The sequence below is a fragment of the Hypanus sabinus genome, unplaced genomic scaffold, assembly GCF_030144855.1.
Source record: "Hypanus sabinus isolate sHypSab1 unplaced genomic scaffold, sHypSab1.hap1 scaffold_812, whole genome shotgun sequence".
Classification (NCBI taxonomy): Eukaryota; Metazoa; Chordata; class Chondrichthyes; order Myliobatiformes; family Dasyatidae; genus Hypanus; species Hypanus sabinus.
This window is the reverse complement of record NW_026781665.1, coordinates 168,157-194,581: the sequence shown is the minus strand read 5'-3', so window position 1 is coordinate 194,581 and position 26,425 is coordinate 168,157. Positions and strand designations below refer to the sequence as shown.

The 26,425-nt window shown below is 45.6% G+C and overlaps 1 long non-coding RNA gene across 3 annotated transcripts in view; it reads right to left on the bottom strand.

The window, feature by feature from the left end:
* Nucleotides 1-4,200: 4,200 nt before the first annotated feature.
* Nucleotides 4,201-26,425, bottom strand: part of LOC132390242 (uncharacterized) — a 39,053-nt gene continuing 16,828 nt past the window's right edge. Inside the window, exons 4-5 of one of the 3 annotated variants that reach the window (XR_009510829.1) lie at nt 25,327-25,594; nt 4,201-10,224 (exon numbers count right to left, since the gene is read on the bottom strand). This is a non-coding gene — a long non-coding RNA (uncharacterized LOC132390242). Of the gene's footprint in view, nt 10,225-16,588; nt 17,198-25,326; nt 25,595-26,425 lie in introns of those variants that run through there. The other 2 variants (XR_009510828.1, XR_009510830.1) reach the window with 2 other exon arrangements.

Here is a 26,425-nt window from a genome sequence, read left to right as displayed (position 1 = left end):
TAGGTGGATTTGGGAGTGTCGGCAGGTTTGGGGTGCGCACGGATTTGGGTATGTAAGTGGATTTGGGAGTGTCGGCAGGTTTGGGGTGCGCACGGATCTGGGTATGTAGGTGGATTTGGGAGTGTCGGCAGGTTTGGGGTGCGCACGGATCTGGGTATGTAGGTGGATTTGGGAGTGTCGGCAGGTTTGGCGTGCGCACGGATTTGGGTATGTAAGTGGATTTGGGAGTGTCGGCAGGTTTGGGGTGCGCACGGATTTGGGTATGTAGGTGGATTTGGGAGTGTCGGCAGGTTTCGGTGCGCACGGATTTGGGTATGTGTGTGGATTTGGGAGTGTCGGCAGGTTTGGGGTGTGCACGGATCTGGGTGTGTGGGTGGATTTGGGAGTGTCGGCAGGTTTGGGGTGTGCACGGATCTGGGTGTGTAGGTGGATTTGGGAGTGTCGGCAGGTTTGGGGTGCGCACGGATTTGGGTTTGTAGGTAGATCTGGGAGTGTCGGCAGGTTTGGGGTGTGCACGGATCTGGGTATGTAGGTGGATTTGGGAGTGTCGGCAGGTTTGGGGTGCGCACGGATTTGGGTATGTAGGTGGATTTGGGAGTGTCGGCAGGTTTGGGGTGCGCACGGATTTGGGTATGTAGGTGGATTTGGGAGTGTCGGCAGGTTTGGGGTGCGCACGGATTTGGGTTTGTAGGTAGATCTGGGAGTGTCGGCAGGTTTGGGGTGTGCACGGATCTGGGTATGTAGGTGGATTTGGGAGTGTCGGCAGGTTTGGGTGCGCACGGATTTGGGTATGTAGGTGGATTTGGGAGTGTCGTCAGGTTTGGGGTGCGCACGGATCTGGGTATGTGTGTGGATTTGGGAGTGTCGGCAGGTTTGGGGTGAGAACGGATCTGGGTGTGTAGGTGGATTTGGGAGTGTCGGCAGGTTTGGGGTGCCCACGGATCTGGGTATATAGGTGGATTTGGGAGAGTCGGCAGGTTTGGGGTGCGCACGGATCTGGGTATGTAGGCAGGTTTGGGGGTGTGCACACTGATTTGGGAGCGAACATTGAGTTGTGGTTTGCAGTCTTGGGAGAACACACGGATTTGCAGATTAGCGCAGATTTGGGAATCCCGGTGGATTCGGAGGTTGTCGAATCTCCAGGTTGTTTCATTGATACAAACTTTAATAATAAATTCCACCTGAACCTTGACCTCTGCTCTTGCTGTTTTTTAGGGGAGAGGCAGATGCTTGAAATGATTCTTGCTCTGAGATAATCTAACTTGCATGTGGGGGTGTCAGCAGGTTTGGGGTGCGCAGAGATCTGGGTATGTCGGTGGATTTGTAGGGGGACGGCGGGTTCGGCGTGGGCAGGAATTTGGGAGTGCACACAGATTTGAGGATTCTGCTGACTTTGGGATGTTTTGGTGAATATAGGGGTGCACAGGGATTTGTGGATGTGAGCATACATAGCGGTTTGTCAGCGAATATGAGGATCCGTGGATGTGGGACACCCACTGATGAGGGGATAAAGATGGGTTTGTTGAGGTGCGAAGATTTAAGGGGATGTCAATGATTACGCGAGAAATATGTATGTGGGCGTGTGTTCGCCATGTTCTTGCTATTTTTAAGGCGGACGCAGCTATTTTGTAAAGTAGTTGAAGTGAATCCTGCTCGGTGAGAGTGTAATGTGCAGGTGTGCGCACGGATTTGGGGTCCGCATGGATTTGCGGATGCGCGCTTATTCGGGAACTGTCGATGAATCTGGGGGTGCATACGGATTTGGCGGCGAATGTTGCTTTGCGGATGCGCACGGATTTAGGGGTAAGTCAGAGAACGTGTGAGTGTAGTGAATCTCCGGGTTTCGGTTGCTTTTGGGGTGTACACTGATTTGAGGATTGAATTATGTTTTGCCAGTGAGCACAGATTTGGCGGATTCGGGGGTGAGCACTGGTTTGCGGACCCGGTGGATTTAGAGGTGAGTCAGAACTCAGGATTAATTCCATATGAACTTTTACCTCTGTTCTTGTTTTTACATGATTTTCATGTTTCATTGTTTTTGTTAACTGCTTGAAATGATTCTTGTTCCGGGATAATCTAATGTGCATGTGGGGGTGTCTGCCGAAATGGAGCTGTGTCGAGTCGCAAGGTTCTTTTATTTCTACATACATTAATAATAAATGCAATTTGAAATTTGGCCTCTGTTCTCACTTTGTTGCGGTTCAGCGGCCATTTTTTGAAGCGTTTGAAATGAGAGTTCGAGAATATCTGCATTGCGGAGACAGATGGGAAGTAGCTGAACCAAGGGGGATGAACTGAATTGGAGGTGTACGGGCACGTGTACAGTCAGGCAGGGACAAGTAGTGACACAGACACAGAAACAAACGGACGCACACTAACAGTCATAGACAGGCAGACACACACACACACACACACACACACACACACATTCTCAAAACCGCACGTCGTTATCTGCAAATCCAGCTCTCAGCCGTGTTCTTTGACACATACGGAGTGACATGATTAAAACATAGTCCCCCCCCCCCCCCCACTAGACTGCTCAATTTCATGGCATATGATCGGGTTAGGGATTGGTCCTGATGAGCCCCCAAATGATCTGTGTGTGACTAAGTCACTGAAGCAATTGGAGGTTTTAGCGGATATGAAATTGTGTTTATTCATCAAAACAAACAGACGTTTTCTTCGAGGCCTCTCAGCAGAGTCCCACAAACACAAACTACATCAAGAGTTTATACTCTTGAGGAGAATGGTAAGAGTATGTGATTCAGGACAATTTCAAAGGCAGAGTGACATAATTTACTTCAATATTCTGTGTCCAACAACTGGTTTGTTTGAAATACATATTTACAGTGGAAGCACATTTAATTGATAAGACACCTCGGACGGTTCAGTCACCTTTGTTGTAACAAACTAACTCCCACAAATGGTCTAAGTATTATTCCTTTAAACACAACCTGTCATCGCAGGGATTGCACCTGTCTGACGTAATTGGTTTGTAAATAATTTAAAAACCTTTATTTTTCAATCTGTTGAAATCTGTCCCAATGGAATTTCTAAATGGCTTTAAAAACCCCAGGCACGTGCTGCCTTAGCATTTCATTCCCAGAGATCGCCTGTCGCACAAAGAGACAAATCACAGGCCAGGGAAAATGCCTGCAATGTTCGATAGGTATATCAGTGTGGAGAAAATATTGTACGTGTTCATTGGCATCTTTGGAGTTCCTGGTGAGTGAGCAGAGCAATTCATGTTCGGTATTTCTGTGTGTTAACCGGTGTGAACCTGTTTAAAATAATGTTACAAGCTTACAACCTGACCATCATTGCACAAATATCCATCAGAGAAATCGATCCTGTCAATTTCACATTCTGAATTTTCATATTTAATAACAAGTGTAACTAAGTCTATGTTTCTCCTCCAACTCACGGGATCGAATAGAAAGCTGTTCCTGCCTTGAATGACACCTTGTCCAAAGATGTCCCAGTGCTGGGGCCAGGGATCTCTCCGGGAAGTTGTGACTGGGAGATGTTTGCATTCTGAAGTACACTTTTCCTAAGTTATTGTTCAGTGGAAAACCTTAGTCCTGTGATTCACGTCTCCCTGTGGAGTCTGTCACAGTCTGATCCAAATGTCTGTTGGTCAATTATTGCTGCTGATCACCTGAACCAGTGTTCACGGATCTGCTAACGTGTGATATCGAACTGAACTGCGCCGTAGAATTAATCCATTAACTCAGCCTCAGGTTACTAGCTTGTTTCTGCTTTCCCTCTGAGACCCGTCGGGAATCGGGGCCCCGCTTCGTCCAGACGAGGGATCTCGGACCGAAACTAGAGTTTGCTCAATTCCATGGAAGCTGCCTGACCTGCAGAGTTCCTCCAGTATTTTATGTGCGTTGCTCCGTTTTATGTCGCTTCTCGGCCCCGTCAGATGCTGAGTTTCCAGAGACCTGGTCAGTCCTGGTTAAATCAGTGAAACCGGCTCCATCAGCGACTGGAATCGGGATCAGCACCGATTGTGTTGTCCGTGCAGCTCGTTTTCATCGCCGACGTTTGCCCGCACAGCGTCCTAACTCCACATTGAAGAGACTGTGTGACCCCTGTCTGATGTTGGATTGTCAACGGTTCACAGACTCTCGCACTCCTGATCTTCAGATGAGAACCGATCCGTTGTAAATTTCCGCAGAATCTGTTCAGTAATGTCCAGTGTCTGTTCTCTCTCTCTCTCTCTCTGTCTCTCTCTCTCTCTCTCTCTCTCTCTCTCTCTCTCTCTCCCTCTCTCTCTCTCTCTCTCTCTCTCCCTCTCTCTCTCTCTCTCTCTCTCTCTCCCTCTCTCTCTCTAGTGAATTTATTGGCGATTGTGATCCTGTCCCGGGGAAAGTGCGGCCTCTCTACCTGCACCACTCGCTACCTGGTGGCCATGACAGCGGCCGATCTACTGTCCATTATCACCGAGGTTATTTTGTATCGAATCAGTTGGTATTACTTCCGGTGGAGTTTTCTGAGCATCACCCCTGTGTGCAGTGTTATCATTGTATTGAAGTTCACAGCCACACAATGTTCAGTCTGGTTCACCGTCACTTTCACCGTTGATCGGTTTATCGCCATTTGCTGCCAAAAGCTGAAAACAAAATATTGCACCGGGAAAACTGCGGCTGTGGTTCTAACAACAACCGGCGTACTGACCTGTCTGAGAAACGTTCCCCGATACTTCACACTGGAACCCGCAGTGATCATCGACAATGTACCGTGGTTCTGTATGATCATGGACAAATATTTCACTGACCCCGGGTGGGTTGGATATGACTGGCTCGATACGGTTTCAACTCCATTCCTCCCTTTCGGTGGGATACTGCTGCTCAACGCTCTGACAGTCAGACACATTTTAGTGGCCAGTCGGGTCCGTAAGGGGCTGAAGGGTCAGAGCAAGGGGGAGAACCGAAGTGACCCGGAGATGGAGAGCAGGAGGAGGTCTGTGGTTTTACTCTTCACTCTCTCCGGCAGCTTCATCCTTCTGTGGATGACACTGGTTGTAAATTTCATATATTATCATGTCTCAGGAAAAGGATACAATTTCAATGACTCTGAATGGATCTTTACCTACGCCGGTGTTTTGCTGAGGAATTTCAGCTGCTGCACGAACACATTTATTTACGCGGTGACTCAGTCAAAATTCAGGGCACAGGTGATCAGCGCGGTGAAATATCCCGTCACCTCGGTGCTTCAGTTCCTCAATAAAGCGGCGTCCTGAGTACAAACCGGAAACGGCCGCAGTGTTTCCAGTCCGTGTCCAGCCCCTCACGTTCACCACCTGATTTCCCAGGTGTTATTCCCAGGCCGATTAACCCATCGTCCGGCAGCTGTGGGATATTAGCATAGCTTGTGTGTGGGATGGGGCAAAGCACCGTCCCGGAGGATCAGTATCTCATTGGACCGGGAAGATATCAGTCGGAGAACTGCTCCAGAAGGCGCAAACCCATTGGTCAGTAGATATTTGCATCTATTCCCATTCCCTTCTACCATCCTCACTGTCCGACGTTGCACCTTGTCGGCGGCGTATAATACGATGCTAGTTGGCTATTCCAATATTATCACAGCAGTCTCCGCTGTCCCTTGAATGATTGGCCAACGTGAAGGAAAAGGGCGGGATTTGCCTAAACGATGGTCGACATTCCCACTTCAAGGCGTTGATCCCGCCACCAATTGGACTGGATTGTGGTGCGGAGAATTGGGAAATAAAACCCTGGCCGCTTCCATTGTTTTTCCATTTTAAAGGTAAATTACCCCAAAGTCCCAGAGATCGTACGGAATGAAACAGAACATTGTGAATTAAATTAAAGTCACTCCCATTACTTCAGAAAGTTTTTAAATAAAATCTAACAACCCCCGAGGATTGTAATGAAGCCTCCATTTGATTTTTCTTTCTGATACTCTTTTCACTGAATTAAAATGTGTTCAACTGTTTCATTATGACAAAACGTTCACGGCCCAGAGTGATGTTTACCAACACGACATGAGGAATAGTATTGTCAATTGGAAGACGATTCCCATCTCCCATAAATCCAAACTTCTATGTATTCTGTAATGGCATCTCCCCTTGTGACCATTATCCCACCAGTCTTGCCATAAGCCCACAATTATTAACACTAAAAAACCCTTACCTGCTGATTTCCTAGGTGGAAGCTCTTTAACAACAGTTAAACTTTTAACAGCTTTGGTAAGTAAACAGTCAACCCGCTCATTCCCCTAAACGCCTCTAATACCTCTCTAAACTGAAAGGCTAACTTCACATTCAATTAGTCCTGACGAAGGGTCCCGGCCTGAAATGTCGGCAGTGCTTCTCCCTATAGATGCTGCCTGGCCTGCTGTGTTCCACCAGCATTTTGAGTGTGTTACTTGAATTTCCAGCATCTGCAGATTTCCCCGTGTTTGCACTTTGAATAGGAAATAATGATTGATGAGTTTCCAACAGTAATTCTGATCTATTACTGAAGTCACATGTTTTAAGACACATCAAAACCGAAAAGGAATCTGAACAAATTACAAATTTATCTGGGCAAATTTCTTTCACCCACTCTAAGCCGAAAACAGATGGAAACCAATTTGCCGTATGTTTTTATAAATGGTAGGTAAGTCATTTCCCTATCCTTTACTGCAATTACTCCACCAACATTCCCAGTTAAATCATCTTTCGATCCTTCTGCAAAAAAGGTTAAAATGATTAACATGGTTAATGATGAATGGTCCACATATCATAATAACTTTCCTTAATATCCTGATGAGCTAACAAATTCTCAAACATGACAACATCCTTAAACATTATTAAACTGTCCAATCCAAAATGTATGTGCTGGTGGCGAAGGCTGTTGGGGTGGTGAAACCTATCCCGGTTAGGGTGGCGGGAGGATGGGGTAAGAGCGGACGTGCACGATATGGAAGAGATGCGGTTGAGGGCAGCGTTGATGGTGGAGGAAGGGGAGACTCTTTCTTGAAAAAGGAGGCCATCTCCTTCGCTCCAGAATGAAAAGTCTCATCCTGACATCAGATGTGCTGGAGACTGTGGAACTGAGAGAAATGCATCGCGATTTTACAGATAACAGGATTCGAATAGTTATAATCCTGGCAGCTTTGAGAGTCCGTGGGTTTGCAGTAGACATCAGTGGATAAGCTGTCTCCTGAGACAGAGTCAGTAAAAACAAGGAAAGTACTGAAAGGTTGCGCCTCAATTTTGAGACTGCGCCCTCTAGTGCTGGATACGCTCACCAGAGGAAACATCCCCTCCACATCAACCCGATCTGTTCATTCAACACTCGGTAGGTTTCAATGAGATCGCCCCGCGTTCTTCTGAATTCCAGTCAGTACAGGCGCAATGCTGTCAAATGCTTCTCGTATGTTAACCCGTTAATTCCCGGAATCATCCTGGTGAAATTCCTCTGAACTCTCTCCGAGGACAACACTTCCTTTCTGAGATACGGGGCACAAAAATGTTGACGATACTCCAAGTACAGCATGAATAGTGACTGATAAAGGCTCAACGCTATCCCTTTGCTTCTGTATTCATGGGCTAATCTACAGAGGGAATACGAGTTCATATCTCCCAGATAGTGGTTCCAGTGTCAGGCAGTTATGTTGCATTTTAATACTGGAATAATGCAGAAGATTTGGATGGTAATTAGAACACGATAACAAGATGCTGCCTGGATAAAATAAGACTAGACAATCCAGGGGAATTTGCTCTGTTCGGGAGAGGCTGTGGGAAGCCCTACAGAAGTTTATAGGTACCTGAGAAGCACAGACACACTGGCCGCCCGGTATTGTGTTTCGAAGTAGGAAATGTCTACTCGCAGACGAAACGCACTTCAGCAGAAACGGGGAACAGTACTTCACGGGTCCTTTTTGCGATGTTTGTGTATTTTGTAATTTAGTGCATTTTTCTCTCTTTTCATGACACTGCTGCTGTAATACAAACACCTTATATTAGACTGTAATGTTAAACGTGCCTCTGAATGTTTAAAGTCGATGTGTGTTGCAACTGTGTTTTCGGACTCATAGTGATGGTGTCTGGAAGGAATTCCGGGGGTGGTGGTGGAGGCAGATGTGATAGAGGCTTTTAGATACCACGTGAATGGTTGGAGAATGGAGGGAAGTGGACCCTGTGTAGGCAGAGGGGACTGGTTTACTGAGACATAAAGTGACCAGTTCAATTGGTCCAGAACAACACAGTGAGCAGAAGGGCCTGTTCCCCTGCTGTCATTGTTCTATGTTGGTGAGACCACGGCTGGAGAACTGTGCAACTCTGGCCGGCCGCCTCGGAAAGGACGGGATTAACCTGGAATTCGCAGTGAAGATTCACGACTTTTGTTGCCGGCCGTGGAGAACGGGTGTCAAAAGGAGACTCGATTGTGACTGTGCACTGACCCCAAAACTGAGCGTGATGCACCACCGATTCTCCCCTCCGTCACCACAGGCCCCATTGTCACGATGTAATTGTCGGGTTACGTAAAGAGTGACAAATGACACAAATTGTTCAATGAAGAATAGTCACAAACGCTCTCTTTTCATAGGAACTACAGCTTCAGTCAGCTTCAGCTGCCGAACATACGGGGCCGCGGAGCCTACTGGGTGTTGTAGTCCTAATGTCTCAGCTTCTCACTCGCTCCCTGCGTCAACACTATTCCTCAGCCATCACAAACATCTGTTGGAACAGATTCACCGTGATGTCGGAGGAGAACCACGCCTGTCGTTCTGGACGCAGAGGCCGGCAACTACCGACAGCAGGAATTAGGGCAATTAATGCCTCACATTCACCACCCCACTCTGAATAAATTCCTCCTCATCTCTGTTCTGAGGGAAATTTGGAACAAGTGCTGTACCGCAGGGTCGGATGCTGGGACATTGGTTATTTGTATATTTCTCAGTGTGAGTTTGTGAGGCCTCCGTCGGAGAGGGTCGACCATGGATGTTGCGTCCGAACTGTCCAGATATGCACCACAGAAGCCTCAGATAAATACTCCGGACATGGTTTGACCAGAGTGTTATAAATTACAATATAACCTCCTGGATTTTGAACTCAGCGCTTCACGAATAAAAGCCGGTATTCTATAAGCCTCCTTCACCACCTAATCGACCTGTTTCGCCACATCCAACGAGCTGTGAACTTGCATCCCAAGAACTGTCTCTCTGCAACACTGTTCGGTATCTCGCCGTTGGCAGTGAACAAAATTTCTACACCACATTACAGGCCTTTCGGCCCTCAATGATGTGCTGACCATGTCACATACTCTAGAAACTGTCAAGAACTTCCCTACCGCATAGCCCTCTATTTTTCTAAGCTCCATGTACCTAACTAAGAGTCTCTTAAAAGGCCCTGTTCTATCCACCTCTGCCACCTTCGCCATGCATTCCATGCACCACCACTTTCTGTGTGAAACACTTACCTCTGAAACCCCCTCTGTACCTACTTCCAAGCACCTTAAAACTGTGCCCCCACGTGTTAGCCATTTCATCCCTGGGAAATAGCCTCTGGCAATCCACACGATCAGTGCCTCTTATCATTTTATACACGTGTATCAGGTCATCCCTCACCCTCCGGCACTCCAAGGAGTAAAGGCCAAGTTCACTCTGCCTGTTTTCATAAGGCATGCTCTTTAATCCAGGCAACACCCTTGTAAATCTCCTCTGCACTCGCTGTATAGTATCCACATCCTTCCCGTAGTGAGGTAACCAGAATTGGACACAGTACTCCAGGTGTGGTCTAACTAAGGCGTTGTTCCTCTGTAACATTACCTCACAGCTCTTGAAATCAATCCCACAGTTGATGAAGCCCAGTACGCCATACGGCTTCTTAACAACACTCTCAACCGACGCAGCAGCTTCGAGTGTCCTGTGGACACAGACGCCACTATCTGGCTGATCTGGGTCATCGGACAGGGGTTATCGGACTTGAATTATGATTTGTTCAGTGTTGCCACCTCCCCTGAACCCCGACTCGCTGCCTGTCCCAACCCCGGGAGGGTGGGAATTTATCTCAGTTACGAGTCCGGGACAGATTCATTTTACAACGCGGAGACCAACTCCCATCTCCACACCTTCACTCAGAATAAATTCACGAAAAAACGTTAAACTGTCTTCTGGATTTGCGATGAAAACAAGTGTCAAAGAATCTGCTCCAGTTCCGCTCCGGTTCTGTAAACAGGCTGGGTCTTGGGACCAATGTCAGGAGTAATGTCCCTGTAAATATAAATGTGCGGAGAGTGAAATAAACACGAGATGAGAATTATCGATCTATTAATGTTAACTCGCTCACCACGTCCATCAACAGAACAGAAACACGGCGGATTCGGTCCTGAGCTGCCCCGGGTCCTAAAGTCCACCCGCACTGAGTCAGTTTAACGGGGACAAGCCGGGGCGGTGCTGACTGGAAAAGGGAGGTCAAGTTGAATCTTGGAAAGACCGTAAGACATAAGAGCAGAATGTGGCCGTTCCGCCCATCGATTCTGCTCCGCCATTCTATCATTGCAGATCCCGGATCCCACTCAACCCCATACACCTGCCTTCTCGCCATGTCCTTTGATGGCCTGATCGATCAGGAAATGACCATCTTCCGCCATAAATATACCCACAGACAGCTTCCACCGCAGCCCGTGGCAGTGTATTCGACCGGTTCACTACTCTCTGGCTAAAAATATTCCTGCTTACCTCTGTTCAAAAACATCTCCCCTCAATGTTGAGGCTGTGCCGTCTACTCTGGATGCCCCATCATATGAAACACATGCACCCTGTCTCGTCCCTTCAACACTCGGTAGGTTTCGATGAGATCCTGCTTCCTTTCTGAGATATGGGACCAAAAACATTGACAAAACTCCAAGTACGGCCTAACCTGTGTATTATAAAGGATCAGGATTATATACTTAATTAAATATTCCATTCCTCTTCAAAAAAGCCAACAATGTATTTTCTTTCTTTAAGACTTAACCTGTGAAATACCTTTCTGGGTCTCTTGCACGAGTCCCCCCGCAGCTCTGATATTTGAATTTTCTCCCCATTTAAACACTAGTCTGCACTATTATTCCTTTGACCAAAATGTATTATCATACATTTCCCAACACCGCATTCAATCTGCCACTTTTTTAATCCTTCTGTTGTCTAAGTCCTGTTGCAATCACATTGTTTCCTCAGCACTACTTTCCCCTCCACCTATCATTGTATCATCCGCAAACTTTGCCACAAAGTCATCAATTCCATTATCTGAATCGTTGATACACAATGTGAAGAGTAGCGGTCCCAATACTGACCCTGAGGAACACTAGTCACTGGCAGCCAGCCTGAAAAGGCCCATTTTATTCCCACCTGATGCCTCCCGCCTGTCAGACATTCCTCTGTCCATGCCAGTATCTTTCCTGTAACAACATGGGATTTTATCTTTCTCGGCAACCTCATGTGTGGTACCTTATCAACGGCCTTCTGAAAATCGAAGTAAATGATATCAACTGCCTCTCATTTGTCCATCCTCCTTTTCACTTCCTCACTGACCTCTGACAGGTTTGTCAGGCACGATTTCCTTTTACAGAAACCATGCTGACATTGACTTGTTTTATCATCAGTCTCCAAGTACCTCGGAAACTCATCCTCGTTAAATGATTACAATTCTTTCCCAACCACGGAACTCAGGCTGACTGGCCTAGGAATTCCTTTCTTTTGCCTTCCTCCCTTCGTAAAGAGTGCAATTTTCTACTTTCCGATCCTCCGGGATCATGCCAGAATCGAGTGATCCTTGAAAGACCGTGACCAATGCATCTGTATCTCTTCAACAGCTTTTCTCAGGACTCTGGGTTGTCGTCCATCTGTTCCAGGTGACTTGTCCACCTTCAGACCTTTGAGTTAGTCACACGCTTTTTCCTTTGTAATAGAAAAGGCACTCGCTCCTTCTGTGTCTGCCACAGTGAAGAATGATGCAAAGTATTCACTAAGTTTCTCTGCCATTTTTTGTTTCCCATTACTACCTCACCAGCATCATTTTCCAGTGGTCCAATATCAGCTCTCATCTCCCTTTCGCTCATTATGTAGCTACAATATAATATCCTGTTTTATATTATTGGCGAGTTTGCTCTCGTGTTTCACCTTTACCATTCTTATGGCTTCTTAGTTGCCTTTTGTTGAACTTTAAAAGCATCCCGATGATCCAACATCCCACTCACTTTTGCTGTTTATATGCCATTTCCTCAGCTTTTACACAGGCCTTTTGATTAATTTTTGGAAGTTCGACTGTAAAGTTTTATGAGATTTTTTTATTTAGATTTCTTGTGCAAGTTATACGCAAGTTTCTGAGATACAAGAAAGCACAAGGCAGTATTTATCAATTCTTATTATAATTAAGAATATTTGCTATGAGATAGGTGCCGGGGTGGGTAAATTACTATTTACATATGATGGAGGTTTATGAATTTGAGATAGAAATGTCAATTTAACTGTATATAGGATGCCATTAGCAATTAATCAGTTGGCAAATAGATGGGACTTAAGCTTTCAGCGGCAAAAAAACACAAGTCAAATGTTTTATAAACAGGATTAATAGACCTGCGCTTGATTTGAAATCATCTGATCAAACTCTTGAAGACGTGTAAGTGGTGAGATTTCCAGACAGGTGGATGCACAATGAGCTGACAGGGAAGCACCGTATCAGTAAAATAATTGATAAATATAAAGGAGCAATAAATATTCTCGGTGTCTCTGTGGATATTCTTCGGGTGTGACATGAAAATCTCTGCTAACCATTTACATTTGTTTCATTAGATCTTGTCTTGATTCTGTGGCTGATGGATCAGCTTCATCTCCAACTTTCAAATGTTTGGCTGTGAGACAAGATTCTGTTATGGTGCAGTAAAGTTGTTTCAGGTTTACTGATTGATTTTTCGGAGGTTGAATTTAATGTTAATGTACTGGTTTAATTTGAAGGAGCAAAGAAATGATCATCCTGTTAGGGGTGTGTCGGAGGACTGTTGGGAACATCACAAGAAGAGTGTTATAGTTTAGGGTGCTTGGGTTCTTATTACGCTGGGAATGTGGGTTCGTTGAATTATGCAATATGTCCCACTGTGGCATTCCCGGCAACCCCAACTTGTTTTTGTAAATGCTTTTATTGATTTTGGGATACACGGTTTAATAAAGTCTCGGGACTTGTTACGCCTTGAAATCTGTTAGTTCATTGGTACATTAAGGAAATTTATTGTGATGTGTTAATACAGAAGGAGCAAAATATAATTTAACTGGGGTTGTTAGTGTGGCTGTTATTGTGCCCACATTATAGGTAACGATAAAGAAACGACATTGACCGATTTCTGGAGAACAACATTCTCGATACACTTTCAGATGAAGCACGTGACCCATCGTGAACTTGGTCACATCCTCATCATGGAAGACAATCCAATTGATGTCATCCAAGCGGTCCTGCAGCATGAAGTCCGATTGGTCGGACCAACAGTGGACGGATCACCTATGGCCGCCTCTTGTTTCAGCTTTTGCCTGTACATCGGCAGAAGCCGGATCAGAGAGTGATCTGATTGTTGAAGTGTGGTCGGAGGAGCACTTTGTAAGCGTTATGGAAAGGTCGAGTGTGCCAGCTCCCCGAGCGCTCACCTGGATGTGCTGACAACACTTCGGAGGGGCTTCAGTCAGCGATGCTGGATTAAAGTCAGGGCGACAATGAAGGCAGCCTCTGGGTGGGCAGTCTTCAGCGTGCTGAGGGTTTCGTACTGTTCCTTGAGAGCCAGGTCAGTATCAGCCTGGGGCGGAATGTACACTGCCGTGATGATAACACCGTGAACTCCCTGGGCAGCCAGTAGGGTCTAAACAGCGGCTCCACATCTGGGCAACAAAGGATTGGAGCACATGCATATTCTGGGGGTTGCACCAAGCATTGTTGACCATGAAGCATACCCCACCTCCTTTACTCTTCCCCGTGAGTGGTTTCCACCTGTCCACAGGGAACAGGGAGAACCCAGAGGGTTCGATGGCCTGGACCGGTGTCTCCTCCGTCAACCAGGTCTCGGCAAAGCACAAAACGTTATATTATTTTGTTTTCCGCTGGTGAGAGATACTGGCTGTCATTTCACACAGCTTGTTGTCCAGGGGCTGGGTTCTATTCACGCTGGGAATATGGGTTTGTTGGATTATGCAATATGTCCCACTGTCGCGTTCTTAGTAACCCCACATTGTTTTTCTCAATGCCTTTAATTGATTTTAGGATACACAATTTAATGAGGTCTCAGGATTCTGTTCTGCTTGACAATCTTGATTCGTCAGCATATTTTCGAAAATTATTATGATATGTTAAACATTGCTGCAGAAGAATCAAACGATAACGTAACCGGGATGACGGTGTGGCTGTTTTTTGTTCATGAATTACAAGTAACGATAAAGAAACAATTTACCAACCATTTATCAGTATATATAGTAGAATTTGTTTCCATCATTTTTGGCTTACAGTGGGTGGTGGAAATTTGTTCATGTAAATGTACAATGTCCTGTGTATGTGACTCAAAATGGCTTCTTTGGTTTGTTAAGAGTAGGAATGCTTCTTTGTCTGATAGGTGTTTCTCTCGCAGTTGTTTAGCTTTAGACTTGCTGATATGGGGATTGTATTCATTTGGTAACCAATGGGGATTGTTATTTTGTCTTGTGAGGCTGGGAACTTGGGGGCCGGGGTGTTTTCGCGGGTTTTCCAGAGAGTCGGGAGGAAGACGCCGAGGAAGGTGGACGTGCCCGGTCGAACACCGGGGTGGTCCCGGGTGCGAAGACGCGGAGGGCGGAGGCAAGCGACAAGGGGTCGAATGTTTCGTTGGTTGAGCTCCAACGATGTGCACTAAACCGACTGAACTTTGATAAGTTGGCGCCTTTTGCTTCTTCTTTTCTTTCATATATGTTGTATTGCCTAGTACTCTTTTATTTTTAGTAAACTCTTTAAAGTGTATTTCATAACGGTATCTGGTGTGAATTTGATACTGTGTGCGGGCACGAGGCATAAACTTGATTCTCACAGCACCTGTGTGTACGGGAGGTGGGGTTGGTGAGTGGCTGGATCTCCTTTTCCCCTAGACATATACCAGCCTGTTGTTTAAGTGTGACACAAAGCTGTAATTTGTTCAGATGCCTGTTCGGTTTTGATGAGTCTTCAAACCGGTATTCTTGCAGTAGAACAGATTTACTGTTGGAAATCAAACGCATCAAACGTTATTTCATACGCAGAGTATTGGTTTATATTTCCACTTCTTATGGGTCCCTGCACACAGCGGATCAGTTACAAAAGCTGTTAAAATTCTAACAAGCACATCAGAAGCTAAGGGGTTGTTGGATTAATAATTAAATCAAGATTGGTGGGATAAAGGGCATCAATGCAGACACCTTTACAGAATACATACTTGTTGTGTTTATGGAAGTTTGTGGATGAAACAAGAAGATAAAGAATTACATTGACACGACTTAGAATTTGACACACTATGCCTAATTACTGTATTCCTTTGTTCGTGTTGGGAAGCATCATTCTGGGTATGTAGTTTTCATTTAAAAATGGCAATAATTTTAATTTAACTCAAGCTATTGTGTTTTGTTACGTACAAACTATAGGACTTTTGGGGAGTAATTTAGGTTTCATTTGAAAAAGGAAGCAGTGAGGGTTTTATGTCCCAATTCTCTACACCACACTATGTCCAGTTCGTGTCCGGAATGAGGCTTTAAATTGGAGTGTCCGCTGCCGTTTATACAAACCTCGTTCTCCATGTCAGCCAATTATTCAAGGAGAAGGCGGAGACTGAGGTGATTGACAATGGATTAGCCAACCAGCATCCGGCAAGACCGTCGCCATCAAAGTGGTCCTGACGAAGGGTCTCGGAACGAAATGTTGCTTCCCGACTTGCTGAGTTCCTCCAGCTTGTTTGTACGTGTCGACTAGATCTCCGCCACTTTCTGGCAACGTCGGGCTGCGAGTTCGGTGGGAGGGAATGGGAACTGATGGGCATATTTGCAGACCAATGGGCGAGCGGCATTCAGGAGTAATTCTGTGACTGCCACCTGACCGATCCAATGAGGTAACGAGTTTCCAGGCCGGTGCTTTGCCCCGTCCCCCACGCACACTCTGGTAACTGCCCGGAGCTGCCGATCGATGGGACAATCCGCCCGGGAATAAACATCGAAACCTCTGGCACAAAACAGGAGGTGCTGTGCCGAACATGTCCTCAGCTTGGAAACACCTGGGAGATGAGGCGGTGAATGTGAGGATCTGGAGCCCGTACCGGAGACACTGCGGCCGCCTCTGCCGTGTGCTCAGGACGCGGCTTTATTAATGAACTGAAGCCCCAAGGTGACCGGATATTTCACCGGCTCATCACCTGATAACGTCTGACCGGCGCAATGCCCACGGTGAGAGATTGTGATTACATTATTGAATTCATATTTAGACCATATGTGGGAGTCAACTGTCTCAACAAAGGTTGGGATCAATTGAATATGCGGCCAGTGTAAATTTGCCTTGAGACTCGTCACAGCCCCAAATCTACACACAGCCCCACATACACATTAAGTGCAAGAATCATTTCACGGAATGGCTGTCTCCATTAAAAAAAAATCAAAAACAGAGGTCAAATTTCATATTGCATTTATTATTGAAGTCCGTATAAAGGGAAAAACCATGAGATTTGTAACACCTCGAAATCCACCGGTTCCCCCAAGTCAGTGTTCACCGCGAATCCGCCAACACACCCACTATGCACATATCTGCAAATCGGTGTGCACCCACAAATCTGTGCTCACCGAAAAAACCCCACATTCAACCCTCCAGTCAGTGTTCACCCCCGAATCGGTCAACACACCCACTATTCACATATCTGCAAATCGGTGTGCACCCACAAATCTGTGCTCACCGAAAAAAAACACATTCAACCCTCCAGTCAGTGTGCACCCCCGAATCCGCCAACACACCCACTCTTCACATATCTGAAAATCGGTGTGCACCCACAAATCTGTGCTCACCGAAAAACCCACCTTCTACCCTCCAGCCAGTGTGCACCCCAAAGCAACCGACACACCTGTTACCAGCTCCTGTTTCCTTAACTCCGAGTGTCACTTTAAGAGGCTGGAGCTGGATTCTGAGTGACAGCCGAAGAGAGAGAGAATATTTAAGAACTGTGTTCACGAAAAAAGCTGCCTCCTCCTGAAAAGAAGCAAGAACAAAGTTTAAATTTCAAACACACGTTCACATGCATAGTCCCCATATTCTAGTTGACATCCCCTTAAATCTACGCTCCTCCCCAAACCCATTCTCACCCCGTAGTCAGTGGGTGCCCACAAATCCACCAACAACCCCATATTCACTGACAAACCCCTATGCCTGCGCAAATCCCTGTGCACCCAATATTCGCCAAAACTTTTCTAAGTCAGCACAATCCTCAAATCCGTGTGCAACCCCAAATCCGCTGAGACACTCAAATCTGTGCGCAGCCCTAAATACTCCCAAATCCCTGTGCACCCTCAAATGCCCAAAGCAGTGTGCACCCCCAAATTCACCGACACTCCAAAATCCATATTCACCAACATACCCTGAAACCTCCGCACATCCGCAAATCAATGTGCAGACCCATTTCCATGTGAACCCCCAAACCCGCTGACATCCCCACAAGCACACTAGATTATCCCAGAGCAAGAATCATTTCAAACAGTTCACAAAATAGCTGCCTCCATCTTAAAACGATGAAAATGCAAACTGCATTCATTTTTAAAGTATTTTTGTATGTCTGAATCTCTGTGTGTTTATATGCGAAATCGTATGTGTCTGTCCGTCTCTTTGTGTGTCTGTGTCGGTCTGTGTCAGAGACCAGCTCGCAGACGGCGATTGGTCTTTGTCGTGACCGCGCAGCTACTGAGAACACATGGCTCTCCCGTCCACTCCACATCCCCTCCCCCGCCTATTCTGCAGCGCACGGAAAGGGAACAAACTGGCCTCTCCCGGAAACCACAAGCCTTTAGCTCTGAGAGAACATTGGTGCTTTCCAAACTATGAAGAATTGCAGAACATCTATAATTCACTGTGTGAGTCAACCGTCATCACAGTACGGGGTGGGGGATGTGGGGACGGGAGGGTGGCCGGGAAACAAGCGACAGAAAAGGGGGAAGATTAGGGTGGAATGTGTGGAGGAAAGAGTGGGGTGGTGTGGCTGAGAACAGATGAAGGGAGGAGGACAGTGAGAAAGAGATTGAGGCTTCTACATATTTAGTCTCTCTCTCTCTCTCCTCCACACTCCCTTCCCCCGCCTATTCTGTAGCACATAAAAAGGGAACAAACAGGCCTCTCCCGGAAACCACAAGCCTTCATATTCCGAGAAAACATTGTCACTGTCCAAAAAACGAAGAATTGCGCAACATCAGACAATTCACTGTGCGAGTCAACCGTTATCACAGTGCGGGGTGGGGGATGTGGGGACGGGAGATGGCCCGGAAAACGAGCTGCAGTAAAGGAGGAATTGGGGTGAGGGTGAGAGGCAGGGGAAGCATTGTGTAGAAAGGGAGAAAGAGACAATAAGGGACAGAAGAAGGGGAGTGAGTGAGTGAGTAGGGTAGGGAGGACAAGAGTGTGCTGAGGACAAGAGTGTGTCAGTGGGAAGGTAACGGATGAAGAGAGGAGAGAGAGATAGTGTGTGGAAGAGAGGGAAATTGGTGAGGTGAGAGCTGAAAGGGAAAGTATGAGGGAGTGGGAGACAAGAGATGGAGAGAAAGATACAGTGAGAGAACGGGGAAGCAGAGGTGGCAAAAGTGGGAAGGGGTGAAGATGGGGGCAGGAGAGTGGGGAGAGTTTGAGCCAAAGAGGAGGAATGAGATATTTTTGGGAAGTGGTGTGAACGCCAATGTGAAGTTGAAGGGAGTGTGTGTGTGTGTGTGAGTGAGTGTGTGTGAGAGTGAGAGAGAGAGAGTGTGTGTGTGAGTGTGTGTGTGTGTGTGTGTGTGTGTGTGTGTGTGTGTGTGTGTGTGTGTGTGTGTGTGTGTGTGTGTGTGTGTGAGTGTGTGTGTGGGGGGGTGTCTGTGTTTGTTTTCAACAACTTTACAATCCTTGGCTCTGATCGCCACTCTTTGACCATGGATGTCCAGTATCAATTCACTTCTATCCCCAGCAGGAAATCCTGAAAGCACATCGTCTGCTTCCCGACAACAGCCCCAACCAATTTCCCTTCATCGACACTTTATTCTGAGTCAGAGAGCACCATGACAAACTGTGGTGAACTACGTGTGCCTGTCTGGACACGCCCCCTGCTGACTGCTCCTGTGGCTCCTCCCACAGACCCCTGTATAAAGGCGATCAGAGCCTGGGCCCGGCCTCTCAGTCACCAGGATGTAGTATGGTGGTCACTCACTGCTTGTTCCTTCTTCCAGTAAATAAAAGCCGATATCTCGCCTTTACGTCTTAGAATGAGTTATTGATGGTGCATCACAAACAAACCCTTTTTCCCATTTAGTCCGTACCGAATTGTTATTCTGCCGAGTCCAATAACCGCAGCTGCACCATGGCCCTCAATACCCCTCCCGTCCATGTACTGATCCAAACTTTTCTGCAATGAAATCCATAACTTCCACTGACAGCTCTTCCCACACCCTCAACACCCTCTGAGTGAAGGAATTCCCACTCAGGTTCCTCATAAATATTTCACCTTTCACCCTTAAACTGTGATCTCCAGTTCCCATCTCACCCAAACTCAGAGGAAAAATCCTGTCTGCATTTACCCTGTCAACAACACTCAAAATTTTGTATAAATCTGCAAAATCCCCCTTCATTTTCCAACACTAAAGGCAATAAAGTCCTCAACTTTTCCTAAAGCTCGAGTCCTCAAGTCCCAGCAAACGTATTGTAATTTTTCTCTGCACTCTTTCAATGTTGTTGATAACTTTCCTTCAGGCCAGTAACAAAAACTACACACAATACTCCAGATTAGGCCTGACCAATGCAGTAAAGCCGAAACAGGGGATAACTTTACTGCACCACAACACAATCTCAAAGCCTCTTCTTGTATCACACCCAAACATAATAAAGTTAAAGCTGAAGCTGATCTATAAACCACAACTATAATCAAGAACAGATCCAATTGAACAAACGAGATTGGTCAACAAATACTTTCATGTAACACCCTAGAATACCCGCAGGGATAACTGAGAATATTTAATGTTTCTTTACATTTATCAATTATTTTCTGATCCGGTGCTTCCATGTCAGCTTATTATCCGTCCACATGCCTGGAAATCTTACCACTGACACCTTTTAAGGAGTTTGACCATATCAGTTCCAATCATTTCCAATCAAGTGCAGGTTCATTAATGCTGTCTTTAAAACACATAACTTGTCCCATCTATTTGCCGACTGTTCGACCTTACTAATTGCTAAAGCATCCTATATACAGTAAAATTGAAATTTCTACCTCTAATCCATAAACCTCCATCATCTGCATATAGGGATTTACACAATGAAAAACCTATCTCAGAAAAAAATATTAATTATCATATAAAATAATAAATACTGCCTGTGGGATCACAGTCTTTATCTCATAACAAACTGAATATAACTTTCCCACCCATACCTGACACAAAACGTTCAATTAAAACAACTCAAAGTTAGATAATCGCCCCTCCATCCTCATTTCCACAATTTCATAAAATTTCTTTCCTTCCATAAATACCATCTGCCTTTTGGATAGTAAAAATACTGCTGTTACAACATCTATATTTAACTGACCTTACTAATACCATCTTCCAAACATAAAAATGAATTCAATGTCATACTTGCCCACACATACCTTTACAAGACATACAAATAGAAACAATCAGAAAAAAATTGTACAATAGCACTCTCAATTGCATTTCCAAAAATTAATCAAGTCCATCCTTCAAGAAATATTATTTGCCTTTTCAATATCAAAAATATTGCTATTACAACATCTTTATTTAACTTTACTTTCCTAATATGATCTTCCAAACCCAAACTGATTCCAATGTTATTTAAGGCAGAGATTGCTAGGTTTCTGAGTAGCCAGGGTATCAAAGGTTATGGTGTGAAGGCGGGGGCATGGGACTCAATGGGAGAATGGATCAGCTCATGATAAAATGGCAGAGCTGACTCGATGGGCCAAATGACCGTCTTCTGCTCCTTTATCTTATGGTCTTATTCTACCGTTCCAGATTGCCTCTGATAAAACATGAAATTACCTCTTTTATCGAAAATATAATTCAAACACTCGATTACCATACATTCCACAAGTTTACATAAATGAGACTTTAATGATATTGGCCTACAAGGTGGATCAGACGGGGAGATCCAGGTTTTAGAATGGAAACTACTACAACCATTTTCCATGAGAAAAGTAGATGGCCAAACCTCCAAATACAATTCATAAAGTTAATATTTTCACAAAAGAAAATTACACACATACCTGTTGAATCAAGATTTTCTGCAAGTTCATGATACATTTTATTCCCATTCACAACACTATACTCTGCCCCTTTCCTTATAAAACTGACAACACCACCCCTCTACCAACTGACCTGTCAAGCCAAACGACAATATAATCCTGCACAGCAATAAAACTTAAAATGTTTAGGTTTCCTGAACAGATATAACATCGGAAGAATCTGACAAATCAGAAATAAACTGCTGAAAGTGTTGGCCATGTAAAATCAGGCTTCTTGCATTTCGCTTCAATATTTCAATCCCATTACATATCTTCACAAGTAGACTGGGATGCAGAAACCCCCACAAATCAGAGCTTCATTTACAGCTTCCCACATAACACCAGTTACACCAAGATACCTTTCTGCAGCTTTCACAATAATTTTAATTTCTCCAGCAGGATGAGATGTCTGAGCAGGACAATTCATCTCATCGGTTATAAACATCACAAACTTCATTTTATCCAGCAGTGAAGTGTCTTTGGTGAGAGAACAGTGATGCTGGCATATATCCTTGACAGACAGACCTCAGTATGTGCGGTTGGGAGACTGTAGGTCTGACACGGTGGTCAGCAGCACAGGAACGCCGCAGGGGACCGTGCTCTCTCCGGTCCGGTTCACCCTGTACACATCAGATTCCAATATAACTCGGAGTCCTGCCATGTGCAGAAGTTCGCTGATGATATGGCCATAGTGGGGTGTGTCAGGAATGGTCAGGAGGAAGAGTATAGGAAACTGATACATGACTTTGTGATATGGTGCAGCTCAAACTACCTGTGTCTCAATTTCACCAAGACCAAGGAGATGGTGGTGGACTTTAGGAGACCTAGGCCTCATATGGAGCCAGTGATTATTAATGGAGAATGTGTGGAGCAGGTTAAGACCTACAAGTATCTGGGAGTGCAGTTAGACGAGAAGCTAGACTGGACTGCCAGCACAGATGCCCTGTGCAGGAAAGCGCAGAGTCGACTGTACTTCCTCAGAAGGCTGGCGTCATTCAATGTTTGTAATGAGATGCTGAAGATGTTCTATCGGTCAGTTGTGGAGAGCGCCCTCTTCTTTGTGGTGGCGTGCTGGGGAGGCAGCATTAAGAAGAGGGACGCCTCACGTCTTAATAAGCTGGTAAGGAAGGCGGGTTCTGTCATGGGCACAGAACTGGAGAGTATGACATCGGTGGCAGAGCGGAGGACGCTGAGTAGGCTACGGTCAATCATGGAAAACCCTGAACATCCTCTGCACAGCACCATCCAGAGATGGAGAAGCAGCTTCAGCGGCAGGTTACTGTCAATGCAATGCTCCTCAGACAGGATGAAGAGATCATTACTCCCCAATGCCTTTCGGCTCTACAATTCAACTACCAGGGGCAAGACATGTTAAAGTGCCGGGGTTAGGACTGAGCTTAAGATACCACTCAATGCACTTCAGTAAACTATTTAAGAACTTTTTAAAAGCTATTTATTAATGCTTTTTGGGAGGGTGATTTTAGATGCATATCATATTTGTACTGAGTTAAATACTGTATGTAATTAGTTTTGCTACAATAAGTGTATGGGACACTGGAAAAATGTTGAATTTCCCCTTGGGGATGAATAAAGTATCTATCTATCTATCTATCTATCTATCCATCCACTGACGTCACAGTCTGTTCTCTGAGTGGGATCACTTTATCCAGTTTACCTGTTCTGCTTGCTGTACTTGTCCTTGAACAGGCCCTTCTGCTCACTGTGTTGTTCTGAACCAATTGAACTGGTCACTTCATGCCTTACTAAACCAATCCCTTCTGCCTACACAAGGAACACATCCCTCCAATCGCCTCACATCCAGGTGGTATCTAATAGCCTCTATCACATCTGCCTCCACCACCACCCGATATTCACTCCAGACACCCACCACTATGGGAATGAAAAACCAAACTTGAAACGCAAATCTCCTTTAAACATTCTGAGTCAGGTTTCTAACATCATTGCCTTTTCAATTCTTTTTTTTCAACAGCAGCTATGCATAGAAAAGATACAAAATGCACTAAATTACAAAATACTTCAATAGTGCAAAAAGGTCCAATGAGGATGTGTTACCCCTTTCCCCTGAAGTGCATGCCCACTGGCATTGGACATTTCCTCCTGAGAGAAAAAATCCCGGCTCTCCACTGTCTGTGTCTCTCACATTCCTGTAAACGTCTGTCAGACCTCCCTCAGCCTCTGCCACTCCGGAGGAAATTACCCGAGATTGTCCGGTGTCTCTTTATTCAGGCAGCATCCTGTTAAGCCTCTTCCACTCACCATCCAAAACCTCCTCATTATTCCTGTCTTCCAATGCAATTCTCCAGATGTGGTTAAACTAGAGATTTATACAACTGCAACATAACTGCCTGACAATGGAACCACTATCTGGGAGTTATGATCTCGGATTCCAAGATCCCCCTGTAGATCAACACAGTCCAATCTCACCCCATTAATATAACAGCAAAGATATAATGCTGAGGCTTTAAAAGACACTAGTCAGGCCACACTTGGAGTATTGTTGACACTGTTGGGCCCCAAATCTCAGACAGATTGTGTTGTCATTGGAGAGAGTCCAGAGGAAGTTCAGAAAGATGATTTCGGGAATGAAGGGGTTAAAATATGAGGAGCACTTGGCAGCTTTGACCCTGTGCTCATTGGAACTCAGAAAAATGCGGGGCATCTCATTGAAACCTACCAAATGTTGAAAGGCCTGGATAAGGTGGTTGTGGAGAAGGTATTTCCTGTGGTGGGGCACAGCCACAAAGCAGAGGGGCCACCTTTTCAAACAGAGGTAAGCAGGTTATTTTTTTATTAGCCAAAGTGTATTGGATCTGTTGAGTGCTCTGCCACAGACTGCGGTGGAGGCCGAGTGTGTGGGTATATTCAAGGCGGAAGTTGATCGTTTCCTGATCGGTCAGGGCATCGATGGATATGGGGGGAGGTCAGATATCTGGAATTGAGTGCGATCTGGGATCAGCCATGAAGGAAAGGGGTCTGACTCAATGGGCTGAATGGCCTAATTCTGTTCCTATGCCTTATGGACTTATGAATACAAGCCCCCTCAATCATGATGAATCTCCTCTGCACTCTTCCAGCACAAAACATCCTCTGTACAGAATGCTAAGCGGAACTGAACGCAACTTTTACAGAACGTTGTCAAGTCAGGCAGCATCTGTTCAGGGGAATAGAGTCGATGGTTGGGACAGAACCCCTCCCTTACCGCACTAACGCAGGCCCTTCGGCCCAACCTTTCCATGCTGTCCTCCAGTCCATTTAAACTAATCCCTCTGCCTGTCTTTGACACAGAACACAGAAATCTACAGCACATTACAGGCTCTTCAGCCCACAATGTTGTACCGACCATGTAACCTACTCTACAGACTGCCTCGGATTTCCGGAACGTATATCCCTCCATGTTTCTAAGCTCCATGAACCTATCTGAGAGTCTCTTAAAATATCCTCTTGTATCCAGGTCCACCATCGCTGCCGGCAGTGCATTCCATGCACCCACCACTCTCTGTGTAAGAAACTTACCCCTGACGTTCCCTCGGTACCGACTTCCAAGCAGCTTAAAACTACGTCCCCTCGTGTTAGTCACTTCAAGCCTGGGAAAATGCCTCTGGTTATCCACACGGTCAAAGCCTCTCATCATCTTATTACAATTACTTTTGTACAGGTTAGGAGGAATATAGCTTCAACATCACCTCACAGCTCTTGAACTCAATCCCACGGTTGATGAAGGCCATCACACCAGACGTCTTCCTAACAACACTGCCAACCTCCACAGCAGCTTTGAGTGTCGTATGGACATGGACCCCAAGATCTCTCTGACTCTCCACACTGCCAAGAGTCTTACCATTAATATTATATTCTGTGTTCAAATTTGACCTGCAGAAATGAACTTCTTCAGCTGTGTTGAACTCCCTCTGCCACTTTCCGGTTCTGCATCCGAGGCGAGGAGATAGATTGCTGAGCCTCTGGCTAGGATCATTATGTCCTTATTGTCCACGGGAATGGTACCGGAGGACTGGAGGGAGGCAAATGTTGTCCCCTTGTACAAAAAGGGTAGTAGGGATAGTCCCGATAATTATAGACCATTGAGCCTTCCATCTGTGGTGGGAAAGCTGTTGGAAAAGATTCACAAAGATAGGATCTATTGGCATTTAAAGAATCATGGTCTGATCAGTGACAGTCAGCATGGCTTTCTGAAGGGCAGATCATGTCTAACAAGCCTGATGGAGTTCTTTTAGGAGGTGACCAGCCATATAGATGAGGGTTGTGCAGTGGATGTGATCTACATGGATTTTAGTAATGCATTTGATAAGGTTCCACATGGCAGGCTTATACAGAAGTCAGAAGGCATGGGATCCAGGGATGTTTGACCAGGTGGATTCAGAATTGGCTTGCCTGCAGAAAGCAGAGAGTTGTGCTGGACGGTGTACATTCGGATTGTGACTAGTGGTGTCCCACCAGGATCAATTCTGGGATCCCTATTTTTCGTGAGTTTTATTAACGACCTGGATGTGGGGGTAGAAGGATGGGTTGCCAAGTTTGCAGAAGACACAAAGGTTGGTGGTGTTGTGGATAGTGCTAAGGAATGTCAAAGATTGCGGAGAGGCATTGATAGGATGCAGGAGAGGGCTGAGAAGTGGCAGATAGAGTTCAACCTGGAGAAGTGTGAGGTGGTACACTTTGGAAGGACAAATTTCAAGGTAGAGTACAAAGTAAATGGTAGGATACTTGGAAGTGTGGAGGAGCAGAGGGATCTGGGGCTACATGTCCAGATGCCTCACAGGTAGACAGAGTAGTTAAGAAAGCTTATGGGGTGTTAGCTTTCCTAAGTCGAGGGATAGAGTTTAAGAGTCGCGATGTAATAATGCAGCTCTGTAAAACTCTGGTTGGGCCACACTTGGAGTACTCTGTCCAGTTCTGGTCACCTCACTATAAGAAGGATG